At 42.8% G+C, this 20,574-nt stretch overlaps 1 long non-coding RNA gene across 1 annotated transcript in view; it reads right to left on the bottom strand.

Annotated features, from left to right (window-relative positions):
• Nucleotides 1-15,658: 15,658 nt before the first annotated feature.
• The window catches only part of LOC133400273 (uncharacterized), a 41,510-nt gene continuing 36,594 nt past the window's right edge, over nt 15,659-20,574 (bottom strand). The window contains exons 3-4 of the long non-coding RNA XR_009768323.1: nt 16,975-17,243; nt 15,659-16,498 (exon numbers count right to left, since the gene is read on the bottom strand). This is a non-coding gene — a long non-coding RNA (uncharacterized LOC133400273). The remainder of the gene's footprint in view (nt 16,499-16,974; nt 17,244-20,574) is intronic.

Below are 20,574 nucleotides of genomic sequence, written 5' to 3'. Positions count from 1 at the left end.
GATCACCAGCAAAATGAATTGGAATGAAGTTGAAATTCTAGCAAAATCTTCGCTTTTTTAAAGTTGTTTGGTTGTCGTCAAAAGCGCTGTCAAAGGTCAAGTGCCTCCAGTTTATTGCAGCTTTAGCCATATCAGACTGAGCAACTCGGACATATTATCTTTTTTATTATTGTTTATATTTATTGTATCATTACGAGAGTAAATTAATTAATTTAATTAGTTAAATTAAGGCGGCACGGTGGTGACTGGTTAGAGCGTCAACCTCACAGTTCTGAGGACCCGGGTTCAATCCCCGGCCCCGACTGTGTGGAGTTTGCATGTTCTCCCCGTGTCTGAGTGGGTTTTCTCCGGGCACTCCAGTTTCCTCCCACGTCGCAAAAACATGCATTCATTGGAGACTCTAAATTGCCCGTAGGCATGACTGTGAGTGCGAATGGTTGTTTGTTTGTTTGTATGTGCCCTGCGATTGGCTGGCAAACATTTCAGGGTGTACCCCGCCTCCTGCCCGATGACAGCTGGGATAGGCTCCAGCACGCCCGGCTCAGAAAATGGATGGATGCGATAGTTAAATTAATGTTTTCAATCAAAAATGTTTAGATTTTTTAAAGGCAAAAAATGTCAGAATCCTACGAGAATTAAGAAGAACAAACATCCATCCATCTATCTTCCTCCGCTGATCCGAGGTCGGGTCGCAAGGGCAGTTGCTTTCGCAGGGATGTCCAGACTTCCCTCTCCCCAGCCACTTCATCCAGCTCTTCCGGGGGGATCCTGAGGCGTTTCCAGGGCAGCCGGGAGACATAGTCTCTCCAGCGTGTCCTGGGTCGTCTCCGGGGTCTCCTCCCGGTGGGACGTGCCCAGAACACCTCACCGGGGAGGCGTCCAGGTGGTATCCGAATCAGATGCCCCAGCCTCGATGTGGAGGAGCAGCGGCTCTACTCTGCGATCCTCCCGGATGACCGAGCTTCTCACCTTATCTCTAAGGGAGAGCCCGGACACCCTGCGGAGGAAACAAATTTCCGCCGCTTGTATCCGGGATCTTGTTCTTTCGGTCACGACCCACAGCTCGTGACCATAGGTGAGGGTAGGAACGTAGATCGACTGGTAAATTGAGAGCTTCGCCTTTCAGTTTAGCTCCTTCTGCAGCACAACGGATCGATACAAAGTCCGCATCACTGCAGATGCTGCACCGATCCGCCTGTCGATCTCCCGTTCCATTCTTCCCTCACTTGTGAACAAGACCCCAAGATGCTTGAACTCCTCCAGTTGGGGCAGGATCTCATCCCCCGACCTGGAGAAGGCACGCCACCCTCATTCATTAAAAAAAATAGCACTTCAACATTTTTCTTTCAAGAAAAAACTCACTGTTTTTAGAACCGAAGTCGTAACATCATCAGAATTTAACCACTAAAAAAGTGATTCCCAAAAATACGTATAATTCTTAAAATTATTATTTGAAAAAAGTAATGATCAAATGTCTTAAGCCACACTCTTCACATCCTGACATTGTTGTTCGCGGCCTTTACGACCACAGCAGACCTAATGAGTGGGGGGAAAATGGCCTAATTGGACAACGCAACATATAGACACTCACGCACACAGACCCCCTTTCACGCACGCGCGCGCACACACACACACACACAAACTTGCAGAGGCACACACAGTCATGATGGATTGATGGCGTTTATGTGTGGACTCTGCTCTTCTGTTTTAACTAGACACATCGTTAGCACGCGATAACAGTTTTCCTCGAAGGAGCTTCTAAAATAACAGCCACTCAGCTAATTATGAATTATGGAAGTTATTAAAGTTTGTCCTCAGCACTGATAATTGTTTTGCGACTCCTCGGCATTTGTGAACCCATAGCTTTTTGTCACCTGGGTAAAGAACTGCTATTGTCAACATACAAGAGTAAATCAGAGCTACAGTCTTGTTGGACACACAGATGAGCTAACACTACTCAATAAGCATTATTTAATAACCAGCACGCAATATGTAATGCTCAAAATATGACCAAAAATTAAAATATGTAAAATATTAGACCAAAAATACACAAATATTAGGAATTAAAACAAATATTGGGGATAAAATCTAAAAAATATTTGATATAAATACACAAAAGTAATACCACAAATACAAAAATCTCCAAAAAAAATATTTATAATATTTTTGAGAAACAATAAGGAAATAATATACAGTAAAAAAAATTAAACAAAAGAATACAACAAAATATAAAAAATAACAAATATCCATCCATCCATCCATTCTCAACACCACTTAACTCGTTCAGGGTCGCGGGGCGCTGGTGCCTATCCCAGCTGACTTCAGGCGAAAGGCAGACTACACCCCGAACCGGTCGCCAGTCAGTCGCAGGGCACATCCATTCACATTCACACTGTCACTGAGTGGGAACTGAACCCACGCTGCCCGGACCAAAGTCCCACTGCAACATCAGAGACTCAAATATTCTAATAGAAATACAAAATGTTGGATGAAAACAAAATAAAAAATAGAAAATAGTGTATTAACAATATTGTAAAATACTACACAAAACTACTACAACAAAAAATACAAATGTATGTTTTATTTTTTTATTTTATTTTTTTTTTTAATTCCAAAAATGCTAACTGAAAACAAAAAAAACAAACAAACAAAAAAGATAAGTTCAATCCAAAATTGTGGAAACAAAAAAAAAAAGATTAGATAAAAGCAATTACAACAAAACAGTAACAATAGGATGAAAAAAATTCCAAGAAGAATAAAAAAAAATATTACATAAAAAAATACAAAAATAATAGCCGAAAATGACAGTGGAACGGTGGACGACTGGTTAGCACATCTGCCTCACAGTCCTGAGGACCCGGGTTTAAATTCGGCCTTGCCTGTGTGGAGTTTCTATGTTCTACGGGTACTCTGGTTTCCTCCCACATTCCAAAAACATGCTTGGTAGGTTAATTGAAGACTCCAAATTGCTCGTAGGTGTGAGTGTAAGTGTGAATGGTTGTTTGTTTATTAGTGTCCTACGATTGGCTGGCGACCAGTTCAGGGTGTACCCCGCCTCTCGCCCAAAGATAGCTGGGATGGGCTCCAGGACACCCGCCACCCTAGTGAGGATAAGTGGTATGGAAAATGAATGAATGAATGAGCCAAAAATGATGAAAAACTAAATTAATATGATAAAAATATTCGATGAAATATAAAGGGATAAATAAAAAAGATTAAACAAGACAAAAATATTTGATGAAAAATACTAAATGAATCCAATAACAGAAGATGAAAAAATATAAAAATAGTAGACAAAACCAAATAATTCAAGGCACATTTAAAAAATATGAGATTTGATTATTTGATGAAAAAAAAAATATATATATATACTTTTAAAATTACAACAAAAGAATATGATGGAAAAATACAAAGACTAAAAATAGCAGACAAAAAGCGAAGATGTTATGTAAAAACAATACACACGTTTTGGAAAGGAAATGTCAAAATACTGTTTAAAATTACTGTAAATTTAGGCAAAAATATCAGTAACGAAGTGTAAAATTATTAGGGGGGAAAAATGGCAAGTGACCAATTCAACGACATCTTGTTTTGTCTGTCGGATTCATTGGCACACCCCACAGTAGAGGGTGACGGGGTGAGCAGTCAAGTCTGCCCCCACAAAGCGAGCTGATTGGAGGATGAAAAATGTGCCGTAATTCTTCCTCCTTGTGCTGTTTTGACCCCGGAAGACACATTGGAATTGTTTTAATTCGCGGGGAAAATGGACTAAAACGGCATCCATTAAAGTCCCCGTTTGACGTCGCCGCCGTCCCCCCGAATAATTGCTCTTGATTCCCCCTTTGTGTTTCACGCTCGAATCCCCCCCGACATCGCGGCGTATGAAGATGGGAGCGCTCGCTGACAGGTCTCCTCGTGATGAACAAATTAAGGATGGACTTCGCCTTAATCTGTCTGGAAGCTTCCTTTTGCGGCCCGACGTCTTCACCGGTGGCAGCCACGCTTGCCATAAATTGGACATGAGAGAAGTCGGCGGCATTTAATACGAGACGAGGGCGGAGGGAGGAGGGTGGAGGGGGGAGGGGCGGTTGGGGGAACAGGTGATGAAGTCGTCGGCAAATTACCGTCTTCTTGTTGCCTTGGTGACTGATTAAGTGAAACATTCAAACTCGCGCATTAACAATTTTCTTGGATTTTATCTGTCCAGAAGCTTCCTAAAAGGTCTCTGAAATAAAACTAAAATCAAACAAAAGCGAATAAAAAAAATAAAATAATAATAATATATATATATATATATATATATATACCCATCCATTTTCTGTGCCGCTTATCCTCACTAGGGTCGCGGGAGTGCTGGAGCCTATCCCAGCTATCTTCGGGCGAAAGACGGGAGACACCCTGAACTGGTCGCCATCCAATCGTAGGGCACATATAATAAACCAAGTAACCATTCATACTCACATTCACACCTCAGAGCAATTTAGAGTCTTCAATTAACCTACCATGCATGTTTTGGGGAGGAAACCGGAATACCCACGCAGAAAACCCACACAGGCACGGGGAGAACATGCAAACACCACACAGGCCTGGCCAGGATTTGAACACCGAGGACGAGGGTGAGAGGATAGCTCCAGCAGATGCCAGGAACAACAACAACGACATCTCCATCAACAAGAGTACGATACTTCTAACAGCTAAGATCCTGCGCAGAACCGTCAAAACTCCCAGGCCTCTGGTAGAGGACCTGAGCTTTAAGGAGATACTGGCTAGGTGGGCAAGAATTGTTTTTTTTCTTAATCCAAAAATACAAATGAACGTGACAAAATAATTCAAAAGAATTTCTCTCCCCTTTTTTTTTTTACATTTTATTAAATTCTTGATGGCGGCACGGTGGACGACTGGTTAGAGCGTCAGCCTCACAGTTGTGAGGACCCGGGTTCAATCCCCGTCCCCGCCTGTGTGGAGTTTGCATGTTCTCCCCGTGCCTGCGTGGGTTTTCTCCGGGCACTCCGGTTTCCTCCCACATCCCAGAAACATGCATCAATTGGAGACTCTAAATTGCCCGTAGGCGTGACTGTGAGTGCGAATGGTTGTTCGTTTGTATGTGCCCTGCGATTGGCTGGCAACCAGTTCAAGGTGTACCCCGTCTCCTGCCCGATGACAGCTGGGATTGGCTCCAGCGCGCCCGCGACCCTAGTGAGGAGAAGCGGCTCAGAAAATGGATGGATGAATGGATAAATTGTTGATTATTTCCTTTTTTTGTTTATTATTGTGAAATGTTTTTGTTACTATCATACCCAAATGTCATTCTCCTTATAACTTCATTAACTACATTCCAAATTCTGTTGACTTTTAATTGACACATCAAATCTGTTTCTAATATTTGGATCCCCTGGTGTTGATAAATTTGATATACTGAGTATTATCTTGTAATTTTCCTAACATGCAGCAACATGGCTTTTTCCCCGAGGCGGGAAAGTCGCTTATTCCTCAACGGCCCTGAAGTTGGTGAGCAGAGACACACGAAGGGAAGACTTTGGAGCGCGCTTTGTAAACGCAAATGTGTGTTTGACTGAATGAGTACGGAGGAGTCGGCGGGCAGAAAAAAAGCGGATGAGCTGTGGCTTCACGTGTCAAGAAAGCGCCACGCTGATGGCGGCTGATTGCTGAGGAGGCCCACCACCGCCCCCTTCTGTCCCCTGGGGGGCCCAGAAGACTTTTTTTTTTTTTTTTTTTGAAAGAGAAGCAGGAAGTCTCAGTCGCTCGAATGGGCAGCAAAGAATCCTCAGAAGCTCGTCACCTCCAGTGCGAGAGCCTCGGGCCAGCTTCATCTTGCCGATGTTTTTGCCAGCCTGTCACCGAGTAGGAATCACTGCATTTTTCTTCACTTGGCTGACCTCGCATTCAACTTCAACTATGTTGCACTTAACTAAACACATGCAGGAACACTAAGTGAAATTTAAATGGAGCTAAAAGACACAGGAAGTCGGCCATTGTGCTTTGTAGCAGCCATTTTAGACTCATTTTGGCCATTTCCAAGGGGTCCTTCAAAGACTGACTAGACAGTTTTTGAAAATTCAGCTCCAAAAAGCTAGTTCGACTGAGCAACGTGAAACGTGGTAGGCATGACTATCGCAGGTCGACCTACAAAAATGTATCAAGACACCATGCCCTAAGGGACACAGGAAGTCTGCTATTTTGGTCTGAATCAGCCAAGTTCATGAACATTCCCATGGGGCCTCCAAAGACAGACGATCCCTAGGATTGTTTTGAAAATTCAGCCCCCGAAGCCAGTTTTGCACCATGACGTTTGTTAGGCATGTCGTCAGTAGACCAACAAAAAAGTCTCAAGAAGCCACACCCAAAAAGACACAGGGAGTCTGCCATTTTGGTCTTAAGTGGCCATGTTAGGCTTGTTTTGGTCATTTCCAAGGGTCCTTCAAAGACAGATGACTCCTAGAGATTTTTTTAAAATTCATGCTACGAAGGTTGTTTCACGAAGATGCATGAAATTTGGTAGGCTTGTCTATCATGAGTTGACCCAGAAAAAAGCCTCAAGAAGCCATGCTGGGAAAGACACATAGTCTTACATTTTCCTTTGAGGCGACAATTTTAGGGTCATTTTGGCCATTTACAGGTGTCCTTCGAAGACAAACTTGTCCTAAAGAGTTTTTGAAATTCAAGCCTGTCTCACTGAAATTAAATTTGGGGGCAATGTCTATCATGCAGGGGCTGTTTCTGATATGGGCGATATAGGCAGCCACCCAGGGCCCCCGTTGATGATTGGTCAGGGAGGAGCACAGGGTGTGCTTTAACATCGAACTGCTAAACTTTGCCACCTTCGTTAGGCTAAAGAGGACAGAGCCCTGTACAATCAGGCCAGAAACAAGCTGACAAAAGAAATCAACATCCATCCATTTTCTGAGCCGCTTCTCCTCACTAGGGTCGCGGGCGTGCTGGAGCCTATCCCAGCTGTCATCGGGCAGGAGGCGGGGTACACCCTGAACTGGTTGCCAGCCAATTGCAGGGCACATACAGACAGACAACCATTCGCACTCACATGCACACCTACGGGCAATTTAGAGTCTCCAATTGATGCATGTTTTTGGGATGTGGGAGGAAACCGGAGTGCCCGGAGAAAACCCACGCAGGCACGGGGAGAACATGCAAACTCCTCACAGTCGGGGCCGGGGATTGAACCCGGGTCCTCAGAACTGTGAGGCTGACGCTCTAACCAGTCGGCCACCGTGCCGCAAAATCAACTTTGCAAAGAGAAATTATGCAGAAAATCTGAAAAACCTGTTTGCTGCTAACGACTTTCCATCAGTATGGCAAGGATTACAATCACTGCGAGCGATCACCCCCCCAAGCAGAGAACAATAAATGACTGGCTGTCGATTTGAATACCTACTACTGCAGATTTGAAAAGGACACTTTCACTCCCCACACCAACTCCGCCGCACCACCAACGACCACCATCTCTGACTCCCCCCCTCCGCATTGACCGTTCATGAACAGGACGTGAAACGTGTCTTTAAACAACAAAAGACCAACAAAGCACCAGGCCCGGAAAGTGTGTTCCCCTCCTGCTTGAAAAACCTGTGCGGGCTGGCTTGCTACAGTTTTCATACAGATCTTTGGAACTGTGTGAAGTCCCATCCTGCCTCAAACGTGCCACCGTCATCCCAGTCTTCAAGAAACCTGCAATTTCTGGACTCAATGACTACAGACATGTCACCCTGACATCTGTGGCCATGAAGTCCTTTGAACGCCTTGTGTTGGACCACCTCAAGAGCGTCACGGGACCCCTGCTGGACCCCCTGCAGTTTGCCTATCAAGCAAACTGGTCTCTGGATGATGCAGTCCACATGGGACTGCACTTCATCCTGGAAGACGTCGACGGCGCAGGAACCTAAAACGCGGATGTTGTTCGTGGACTTCAGCTCTGCGTTCAACACCATCATCCCCAACCTCCTCTCCTCCAAGCTCCTCCAGCTCAACATCTCCCCTGCCATCTGCCAGTGGATTTACAGCTTCCTGACAAGCAGGACACAGCAGGTGAGGCTGGGGGACACCACCTAGTCCACACGCAACGTCAGCATCGGGGCCCCCCAAGGATGTGTCCTCTCTCTGCTGCTCTTCTCTCTCTACATGAACGACTTCACCTCAATGCACCCGGCTGTCAAATTGTCATGTAAATGTAAAAATGTCTTACATCTTAATTAAAAAAAAAATAGAGTTATTTTTTCAACAGCCCACATTTTTCTCTATAGATATAAAAAAATGTAATAATTGTTTTAATAAATCCAATTACAATGCTTTTAATCATGTAAAGCACATTGAGTTACCATGTGTATGAAATGCGCAATATAAATACATTTGCTTTGGTTTGCTTTGCTTACTCTTCTCTGTGGTGTGTCAAATTTACATGCGATTTTTTTTGGGCCTGCTTAGTGTCACTTTAAACAGTTGACTTGCAATTTCATTGTAACATGCTCCCAATTTTGCACATCTCTGTCAGGACACTTCTACATAATTCGTGTACTTACTGTTTTTATTACGTGGCACTATTTGCGTACTGTTGTTGATTACTACTACCCACTTATGTGTTTTGAGAACTGTCTGCACCATTTGCACAATCCCCACACTACCAGATCATTGCACTATTATTCATTTTAAATTGCTCTAAATTGCTTGAGGACTGCATAATTTGCGCAATTGCCATTATGTCAGCATCACTACACTAGTGGTACACTTCAGTGCACCCCCCGAGGCCACGGCGCACCTACCATTTGCTAATGTTGCCCTAAGGGTGGGCCAGCCCTGGATACAAGAGGTCAGCCATTTTGGTTCAAAGTTACCATTTTAGGGTCATTTTTGGCCATTTACAGGTGTCCTTCGCAGATTAACTTTTTTAAGAATTTTTGAAAATTCAGTCCCTGATGCCAGTTTCACTCAGCAACATGAAATGTGGTAGCCATGTCTATCGTGAGTAAACCAAGAAAAAAAAGGCTCAAGAAGCCAGACAGGACAAAGCTCAATTGCAAATATTTAGGGTTTCCGTAATCGCGAATCAATACAGCAAGGTGGCAAAGTTTGACAAATCACGATAAAATACTAAAGTCCATACTTCCACTGATACTAAAACATTGAGTCACATTATGATGACAAACACAGCATTTTTTACCTTAACTCATTCAGGGTCAGCCCTCCCAGTTAACATGGATATTTGACTTCTAAAGCAGTCAGTGGCACTGAATGTGTTAATGGAACAAGGTGTTCCAAAACGTATCTTGGGCAAAAGAGCCACATGCTGCTTCACCAAGTCTAAAGACAGACAGAAATGCCTGAGGAAGTTGGACTTCGGGAAGTAGCAAATGCTTCCACAACACACTTCGCACACTATACCACACTACACACGTTACCCCCACCCCCTGGTTGTAGTGGAGTGGCATTTGTCGTTGAGCTAACGCGATTTGAGTGTGCGGTGTGGCAGCTCAACGTCCAGCAAAATATTGCTGAGATTGGCCCAGGCGTGCTGGTACCGTTAAGTGCGGCCATTAATCCCTCACATGGGCCAACCCATCAGCACTGTCGCAGACCCTTAATGTGACATTAGCGAGCCTTTGGAGACGAGAGCAGGACCAGCCAACGAAGGGGGGCACAGAGTGGCGAGTGAGCACCCATCCTTTATCCAGCATCCACCCATCCATCCAAAGCTCTTATGTTGGCTTTTGGGAAAACGGACGCCGGGGCCGCCTTGGCCTCGTGTCAGCCCCGGTGGCGCGTAATCGAATTAAAAGTTGACTGAGATGGGACAAAACTGAGCGAGGTCGGACAGGAGGAAGCTCGTTAGCTGATGAAGGACAATCGGGAGACAAGTGAGCGTCCGACAGCGTCCAACTTTAGCATTCGCAAGTCTCGTCTCTCCGATATATAGCAGGAGCTTTTCTAAATGTTTGTACATAAATAGGTATTCATTGGTCAGTTTATTAGGTTACAGAGTTTGAAAACATCCTTGACTAAACTAGAAACTTTGAAGTTGTAACACATTTTTGCCAGGACGTTGGTCGAACTAGATTTTGAAACAATTTTGCCCATAGGAAATGGGCACAGCAGAAATTGAGTGGAACCGACAAATTTGAACGCGGTTAAGGTTGAACAATTGTCAACATTTTCAAGAAATATGAGCAAAAGTTACACAAAGCGCTGACTTCCTTTGTCTTCAGGCATGACTGATGTCGAACAAATTTCCTATTGCTAAGTGAACCTCATATATGATGGCGAGTCATCCAAATTCGCCGCCAGGCTTCAACCCCACGTAATGATTCGTCAAAATATTTCACAATTTAGCATCATCAATCTGTCAATTATGCTCGCTTCAAATTTGGTCGCAATCAGACTAAATCTCAATGACAAGTCCATCTTTGAAACGGCCAAAATGAGCCTAAATTGGCCACTTCAAAGCAACATAGCTCACTTCCTGTGTCTTTCTTCGAGATTTTTGATTTGATGTACTCAGACATGTCTATCAAATGTAATGCTGCTAAGTGAAACCAATTGTCTACCAAATATCATGTTGCTAAGTGCAACCAGCTTCAGGGGCTATTTTTTTGAAGACCCCTGGAAACAGCCAAAATGAGCCGAAAATGGTCGATTTGAAGCGAGATGGCAGACTTCCTGTGCCTTTTCTGCATGGCATGTCTTCTTTCAACTTTTTTGGGGGTCTATTCGTAATAGATATGTCTACCAAATTACATGTTGGTAAGTGAAAATGGCTTTGGGGGACTGAGTTTTTCAAAACATCATGTGGTTGAGTTAGTGTTTCGTGTTTTATGGTGAGTCAACCGAATTTGCCGCCACATGCAAATTTGAAAACTCAAAAATATGTTCACAATTTAGTCCATCTGAGATGTAAACGTGTTTCAAATCCGCTGCATGTGGAACGTCAGGTGACCAATGCGGAACACGGAATAGCTGACTTTGTGTGTATACTATGCTCATGAGCCGAACTTGATTTGATAACATTATTGTTTGAAGCCGAACTTGTTGAAGTTGTATTTTCTTCATGGCTGGTGTCTTCGGACAAAAGTTAAATACATGTATATCATTTCTTTATACAAATGTTACATTATACATGTAATCACAAATGAAGCCGAAAAATCTTCTGTCGTCATCTTTGGTGGCTCTGTGGCGACATCTTGTGTTTAAAAAAGACATGGTTACCAAATTTCATGTTGCTAAGTAAAAACTGGCTTCGGAAGCAAAATAAAAAAAAAAAAATACTTTTGAAGTTCCATTGGATGTGGCCAAAATGACCCTAAAATGGCGACATAAAACAGAGAGGGCAGACTTTTTTTGTATGGATCTTGCCATGATCGACATCCTTACTAAATTCCATGTTGCGAAGTTAAACCTGCTCCAGGGGCACACATTTTTTTCAGATGTCATTGTCGAACAATTATTATAACATGCGAAACAAATTTCACAAATTAAAACAGATCGTCATCACATCTCCCGCCTCACTCGTTCACTCCCATGCGTCCCTTCTTGACGCACTTCCCTTGGAGGAGGCCGAGAATATGGGGATGATTAAAAGCGGGAGCAAGTCCCGGAGTTTGGCAGCCTTCCTGCTAACACATCTTTCGCCACACTGCGCCTCATTTAGCAGGACAAAGGAGATGGCAGGGTGGCATGGCGGGAGGCGGCACGGCGGCACGTGAGGTAAATCTGCTGTGAAATCTGTCCAGGAATGAGGTCGCGGTGGTCCGGAGCGCCCGGATCCCCGGAGGGTCCCGAGTGCCGGAGGGCTATTGCGGGGTTCGTTAAGACTTGGGGGGGAGGGGGCGGGGTCACTCAGGACCAGGACCATCCCGACACACACACACGCACGCACGCACACACACACACACGCTCCAAGAAGAAAAGGGGGTGGGAATTGACAGCGATTATCATCAGATGCTGCTATCCATGTCGGCCAGGGTCAGAAGTTAAAGGATCCCTGGTGACTGCCGGCATGTCCCGGACTGGGGAGCGCGCACCCCCCGTGCCACCTAACCTACCTCGCCTCCATTAAAGCAACCCCGACACCCCCAAATCCCTCAGGATTGACTCGCGTTCTATTAAAAGCATTCAAATCCCATCGACCGTGTGCCTGACGGGAAAGTATGTCAGCTCACAATTCTGGCCCTGAACTAACACTAAGCCAATTCAAGATTCAACAAATAATATAGTCCTTTTTTTTTTACTGGCTAATAAAACATATTTTTAACAAAGTACAATGGCTCCGAATGGAAAGTATATTATATTAACCATAAGCTTATTAAAGTTGATTTTATGACGTGCTAAAATGATAACCGATCAATATACCCCACACCACAGGATAATCTATCTTCAAGCACCCCTCCCCAAACCACACGGAAATCAATCATATCACACCTCACACTTTAGGATAATCAACCTTAACGCACCCCTGTGCAAACCACAGGATAATCCGTTTTAAAGCACGCCACACCACACGTTCATTGATCAACATACACCACAGGATAATTGCTCGCGATCGTCTTTCGAGACATTCGGCGGGCATGGACAAAATCATTGGTCTCATAGAAAAATCTTTTCATTGGTTTGGCGAATCTGATTGTTGGTAAAAAAAAAAAAAAGTCAAAACGACGATAAATACGACAGCTATGAAAAATGTCATGTAAAGTGGTTGAATGGAAACATGTGGAGCGCAATGGACAAATAAAACGTGTCAGCACATCCACAATTAGCGTGCTAACTTGGTCCCACTTGCAGCAGTATGACTCACATTGACCACGCTAACACAGCTCTGTGCGCGCGTGTGTGTTTGTGCACATATGCATGTGTGTGTTGACATCTGAAGAATGATGTGGGCCCTCAGTGAACTAAGCATTTCTGTCAAAACGAGTCCTGAATGTTCCCGTGCAAAAGCTTAACACAAAGCTGAGGATGCGTCACTTTTTACAAGAACCTCCCTGATGACTTTTTTTGTTGTTGTTTTTCTTTTACTTTTAATCATTTTTTTTATTCACTGTCACACTATTTTTCTGAGTCTCTCTTTGTGATCAAATTTGCTGACATGCTTGTGGGAGGACGAGGCCTGCCCAGCCCAGGGAGGCTGGGAGGAGACACGCACGCACGCACGCACGCACGCACGCATGCCTTGCATTTATACGCATACAAAAACATATTTGTCTCACACACACACATGCACAAACACACGCACACACTAACACACTTTGCATATCTATCTATACATTCATTATCAACACCGCTTATCCTGGTTAGGGTCGCGGGGCACTGGAGCCTATTCCAGCTGATTTCGGGCGAAAGGCGGACGACACCCTGAACTGGTCGCCAGTCAGTTGCAGGGCACACACACATATACAAAAACGCATTATGTGTACACACAGAATTGCACGAAGACAATGATTCGGCGACGCATCGGAATTTTCTTTCCTGCAATACAATATCGATTCTGCAAATCTGCTGAATCGATTCACCTTATGTCCACTACGAGGCGCTGTGCGTGCGGTTCGCGTGGTCTGGACGGAAGCCAAACACAATGGCTACTTTTAAATCTGCCATTTGGGGTCATTTTGGATTCCCCTGTAAATCCAGAACACAGAAATGAGCAAAAGACACTCAACCACAACACGCAATTTCAACACGAAAACACACCAAAAGGCGCCATCCCTGAACTGTACACGGCGTTAAGACAGTTTTGGAGTCATTGAAGTCGACAGAAAGAGCGACTGACCGCTACGTACGTAACTATCACTTCTCATTTCCTTTCTAACAAGGGGGAATTCGTTTCAAATGTTCTGCAGACTGGAGCCCCATACACAGAAGCCGCACAGGCAGGGAGCGATATACTGTCGCTAACTTGCTGACCGACGCTATAAATAAATGGGCTTTGACTAGCGATGTTACGAGATGCGCCGAGTCTTCCAAGCGTGTGTCGGGTAATGGAAGGGGCGTTTCCGTAAAGCGCATATCGAGCCTTGCTTCGTTTAGGGGAGGAGGTTTGACAGCAAGATAAACCCTTCGTGCGGCCTCCATTCGTGGATCGATCGATCGATCGATCGATCGATCGATAGATAGATTTGCAATCAGCTCAGAGTTTGGGTAAATATTTTATAGTTTGTATAAGCTACCGGTTTGGAGAATGTTTCTAGTGTTTATTGAGTTTGGAGATGGCTTGGACAGTGGAGAGCGCGGGCAAATGTACGGTATTCAACGTATTACAGCTCGGCGGTGCCCGACGTCATGCAGGCGGGACTGTTCAGGATGAATAACGATCATTACTTCAGATGTGTTAATTAGGTTTGTTTATCAAGAACTTTGATTTTTCACCAGTTCTTATTTTTATTCAAAGGTGAGGTGTTGACTGTGTTCCAAAGAAGTAGGGTACAATAAACACCTTATTGGGAGAGGGAAAAATTACTGTTCCCCAATTGCTATAATCCTGCGGTTTAATGAATCCCCTAAAACAATAACAACAAAAACTGTTGAGAAACTATTATTTCTGAATTTTTAAAAAACTTGACAATATCTCCCATTCCTTACGCCATTGTCAAAGTTACACCAACAAAGGCAGTGCCTTCTTCCTGGTTCCACAAGCACTTTCACAATCTTCTGTCTGCTTAACGTGACGGAAAAAAACACACGATACCACCTGACATATGATACTACCATTGTGGAAACAAAATACGCGCACAGAACACGTTCAAACCTTCTATATTATACAATCTGAACCTGATGTTAATGAAGGTTTCAGTGTGTCTAATGCAACTGTTGCACATTGTGGCAATGTCTGTCCCTTGTGAGAAAACTTTCTCCCAAAAAAGGAGACGGCAAATAATAGCCGACAGAAGAAACCGGATCAGCACGTCAAAGCTGAGGCACTTGCTTTCTCAATGCCAATCTTAACTATCGGTAAGTTATCTTAATGCCAATATTTTTATTTTTATTTTTGTTTTACATATTCTAATTTATATTTTCTTGTGTTGTGGTTTTTTTGCAGTGATTCTGCGTCGCTTAAAATATTTATTAGTGCAATTGTGAATTGTTTGTTTTTGTATTTTATTGTAATGCAGCACCATGTAGAGTGAATAAATAAAGGTATATTGTTATAATAAATAATAATAATATATAAAAATATAATGCATTTTTTTCTCCATTAGTATGCATAATTTTACATTATTTTTCTGTGATAAATTAATTTAAAGGACAAAAAATTCTCAAGAGCCGTTCGGGAGCTGAAAGAGTCAATTCTCTAAGAAGAGCCAGAATTCCCATCACTAACTAGCTTGTCTCACAATGCTGCAGGTATTACTTAAATACCCTGCAAATAATAATAGCAGATCAAATAAGTAAAGAAATATTGTTTAAGTATACCTATATTTTACTTTTGCAATACAGAGCTGTCAACTCATTTTAACTTTTGCACTCCATATGAACAAATACCTTTTTTATTCTGCATTTTTTATGACACTTTCTAAGAGGAAGTAAACCTATTTGAAGTTCACGTGCACTTTACCTTTTCACTGTTTATAACACAACTGCAGTATTTTTTTTTTTTTACTTATGTACTTCATATATCCAAATACGTTATGCAATTTTTTACTTTCATATGATTTATTGCTTTAAATATGTGATGTGACATACGACATATTTTTACACGGCATCAAAAACAAATCTTTTCAAACTTGTCAACATCTACTCTTCATCCTTTGTGTATTCCTACTTCTTACTGAATCAATGTCGGAACATTAAAATCAATATGGAATCCAATTGCAACCCTACCGCATCAAAATCGAATCGAATCGAATCGTGTGGGTCTTAACAATGCCCGGCCCGAATACACAAACACATTTTACATGGATGCAAACACACATACAAAAACACATTTTAGATGCTAACTCACACGCAATCACCTGCGTACAGATGCCTTTACACACACACTCGCATTTTACAGACACACAAACATAGGTCTCCTGATGCATGTCACACACACGTAAAGACACGTTTTGAATACAAACACACAAACACATTTTTCACATTTGTGCAGTAGACACACAAGCATTTACGCGTGTACCAAAAAGAACAGCACAAACAATCACATACATGCAGATACACACACTGATGCATTGGAACACACACGTGCACAAACAGCTGCACAAAGATGTATTAACTGTACACACACACACACACAAACACAGTGCAACACAGCGCGCGTGTGTGCTGGCTTTGATTTGTTGTTTTCCCGCAGCGGTCGCAGGATGTGCGCGGCGGGTTCGAACGAGGTGTTAGGCTACCAGGGGCGGAGGGGCACTACGGCGGCTGATGTTGTTGTTGAACGTGCGACGTGTCTGGGGCAGGGAGCCGACAGCCCCTCCCGAGGGCCCGGCCGGCTCCTGGCACGTCAGGCGCGGCCCGGCACCACATCAAAACGAGCCCTGGCGCGTCGGACCTGCCGGACACGTTCAAACAAACTTTGGTCATGAAAATGAGCGACGTGAAGCGCGACACTCAACGTGCAAAAGCCTGAGTGTTGCCGAGCAGACCGGGAGGCTCGTTAATAAACACTTTTTTATAAAAATGTGCATTGCGTTATCACCTTCCGTACGCCGTCAAGCGACTTAGAAAGAGGTAAAGGTGATTTAAAATGTTATTTTATGTACTTCATTTGTCATTTCTATTTCTTTCACATTGCTATCTGTCCATCAAATTATTATTCTCTATAAAACATATTCATATTTTAGCATTCATTTGATTTACATTAGTTCCTATGGGGATTATTACTTTGGTTTTCACATGATTCCGTTTTAGTCAGACTTTCTAGAAGGGATAAATCACAAAAACTGGAGTTACACTGTACTTTAAAAAAAAATAAAAAATAAAAAATCAATGTACAGTAACTATAAGTATTTGTACTTGGTTACTTACCCCCCCACTGGTGTCGGCCTGCCCTTAGGAGACATCGAAGAAGAAACTTTGAAACGCAGTCGGAGCCGATCGGCCCACTTGTGCCAGACGAGTTGACGGCAGTGATGGGCGGGGCGGTCCTGACATAGGCAGACGTGCACATTTTGCGTGTGCGCGTGTTTTTGTGTGTTTTATGGAGGACGCCCTGAGGCGAGACAGGGTTGGAGACATTAAGTGTTGCCACGGCGCCTCAGTGGACCCCTCAGCCTTGAGCCGCTCTGGCAGCTGGACTGGGAAAGAAGGGACGGAGGCTCAGGTTTAGGAAACAAAAAAAGGAAGTCAAAAAGGGATGTTTTTCTTTTTCTTTTTTTTTTTAACCCTAAAGGAGGACCTGATATGTATTATAAACTATATTGTCTGTATCCATCCATCCATCCGGTACACACTCATTTGGTAAAACCTGCTGAACTAATGTCATATGTTCGTTCATATTTTTCTGATTCAAACAAAATCTATTTCAGCCAGTCGTGTTTGTTATATAATTTTGTGGATTTTCACTATGTAAAGGCAACATTTTTTTTACATGTCAAATTATTTCAGTCATCTACCTTATTTCCGAGAAGAACATTCTTTTAAATCTGTGTGTCTTTGTGCGAGTGTCGTACGAATGTGTTGTAGGTTTGTGTTGCATGAATGTGTGTATGCTTTTTTTTGCATGCAATGTGTGTTCTGCATGTGTGAGTGTTATGCAGTAGATATTTGGGTCATGTGCGTGTAATGGGTGTTGTACGATATGTGTATGTGTGTTTTGGATGTGCTGTACTGTGTATAATGTGTGCTTCAAGTGTGTGTGCATTGTGTGTTGCATGTGTACGTGTGTGTGTGTGTGTGTGTGTGTGTGTGTGTGTGTGTCTATTGTACAGTATATAGCCTGTATGGACGTTTTCTTTTTTTGCGCCTTAATCTTTACAGTGGTCAACTTCCTATAAAACACGTATGGTGTCAGTTTGACACTGGAACAGATTCAAGCCATTTCCATATTATTTTCTATGGGGGGAAAAAAAGGATTCCAAACGCAAAGTGGCTGGAAGTGGACGGATTGTCGCGTTCCTGGTGTGTAGGTTGGTGGCCCACGATGTAACCATCTTTCATTCCCCACCCCACCCCTTTCCTATCTTCTTCTTCTGGTTCTTCTTCTGTGGTGATATGAACCCTCGCCAGCCTTCCTCACTCCTCAAGCATCTTCCTCCCCCTCCCGTGCTGGGGCCTGGCTGTGTTTTTGGCAGTTGCCGCTGACCATCACGGACGTCATTGCCAATTTTAGTGAAAAGTGGCACATATGGCAGCTGAAGTGCCATATGTGCCCTACACAATATTTCTTGGCCGCGTTCCCCCTTTGGATAAATCGCCGGTTTAAACGGAGAAAAAAAGTGGCTCATTATTAATTCATCTTTTTTGAAATCCCCTTTTTTTCCCTCCCCTCTGAGGTATTTATGTTATTTGCCTCATGATGACTGCCAGTCACGATTGATGGGTTTATCTTGTTTGTGCACGCAACAAAAGCAACCATTTGCTTTTAAATCCTTTATATGAACACGGAACTCATTGATCGATAATTACACAACATCGTAGGATGGAAGAACGAGAATCATGACATTATGGTTCAATTAGTCCTCATCTGAATGACTGTGTAAGGCCTCTAAGGCAGTGTTGTTGTGTGTGTTGTATGTTTGTATGCATGTTTTATGCTGTATACAGTATGTGTATGTGTTGCATATGTATATGCATTCTATGTGTTTATGTTTTGTGTGTCTGGGTTAGGGTTAAGTCTGTTATATTTGAATATGTATTGTATTGCAAGTGTGTGTGCGTGCGTGTGTGTGTGTGTCTATGTCTGTGTGTGTCTTATTATATACTGTATACATGTGTTGTTTTATGTAATGTGTGTATACGTTTTAAGTGTTGTGCTGTATTTTGTGGTGTGCGCGAGTGTGTTATATGTTGGCATATTAAAGAAGAATGTGTTGTGTGTGTTGTATGCATGTTTATGTGTGTATGTGCTGCGTGTGTGTGTGTTTTGTGTTGTATTAATGTGTTTTAAATGCATGTGTGTGTCGCTTGTTTGCTCGTGTTGTATATGCGCATACACTATGTATATACGTGTTGCAACTGTTGTGTTGTATGTCATTGTACAGTATGTGAGTGTGTTGTAAATGTGTATGTGTCTTTTATGTGTGAATCTGTGTATTGTAAATGTATGTGTTTATGTGCACATATGATATGTTTTTATGTATACGTGCGTCTGTGTATATGTTTGTTTTAAGTATTGTGCTGTATGTAGTTGCGATTTGTGTGTTATGCATTTGGACGTGTGTTCTGCGTGTATTATGAATGTGTTTTATTTGCATATATATTTTATGTTTTTGATGTATATGTGCACCTATGTTCAATGTGTCTGTTTTCCATTTGTGTTGTATAAACGTGGGTGTTGTGAGAGTTGTTGTACATGTGTGTATGTAATGTTTGTGTATTTCAGAATCAAAACCATCATGTATTACATGTATGTTGTTTTTGTTTTATGTGTTTGTTTTATAAGTGTGTGTGTGTGTGTGTGTGTGTTGAATGTGTCTTTGTATGCAAGTTGTATATGCATGTTGCTAATGTGTGCGATGTATGTTCGGTATCTATTTTATTTGTGTATGTTCATGTAGCTTGTGTGTGCGTGTGTGTGAATTGTATGGGTTGAATGTGTTTTGTGTGTCTGTAGTACGTGTGTTAAATGTGTGTATGTTATACATGTGCGTTATTATTAAGAATATGTAACATTATATCTCCAATCTATCTTCTATGTTTGCTCTTTTCAAAACCCCAAAGGCCAGGGTGATGATAATCAAAATAAAATTGTCATGGCTAACAGGGACAATTTTACTATTTGATATAACAACAAAAACATAAACAGAATCTTGGTAAATGAACTGGGATTTTTTTTTTTTTTTTTTTTTAATAGTATGACAGCTCTCCTCGGCCAGCACAGTTTTGTTTTTATATAGATATAATTAAAACCACATCGAGCAGCTTTCCGGTGCATTCTGTTTGTTTGGCCAATTTTGATTTATTTAGAATAATCCAAAAAGATGAAGGTCTTATTTGTTTATGCGCCGCCGCCATTGATCTGATGGATTTATGATGCAGCACAAGGGCAAACACCTAAAAGGACGAGACATCTTCAAATTGTGTCATTAGTCGCCTCAAGTGGATCTTGAGTGGAAATTATTGAGCTAAAAAAGTGTGTGATTACACTTTAATACCGTCATCAATTTGTCATCATATTCCTGCCTTTAAAAGTGCTTATGAATCATGCACTTGACATCAAGGTAAAAAAAATAAATCAATCAATCAATAAATAAATAAAAAAAAGCCTCCCTCGTCTCACACAGCCACGAGCATTATACGCTGGCGCCCCCTGAGCGCGCCTCGGGGTATTGCCGGAGAGTTGACCACCGCCCACATCACTCCGCCGGGACGCTGAGCCAGGCAAAGCCGCATTGGGAGCCTCCTGAGTCGGCCGCGTTTCGCGGGCGGGCCCGGGGCTCGGAGGTGGAGGCTGCAGAGGGACAGGGT

This window comes from Phycodurus eques, chromosome 3 (assembly GCF_024500275.1).
Source record: "Phycodurus eques isolate BA_2022a chromosome 3, UOR_Pequ_1.1, whole genome shotgun sequence".
Classification (NCBI taxonomy): Eukaryota; Metazoa; Chordata; class Actinopteri; order Syngnathiformes; family Syngnathidae; genus Phycodurus; species Phycodurus eques.
Note: the sequence above shows the minus strand (reverse complement) of the source record. Positions and strands in the feature narration are given on the sequence as shown.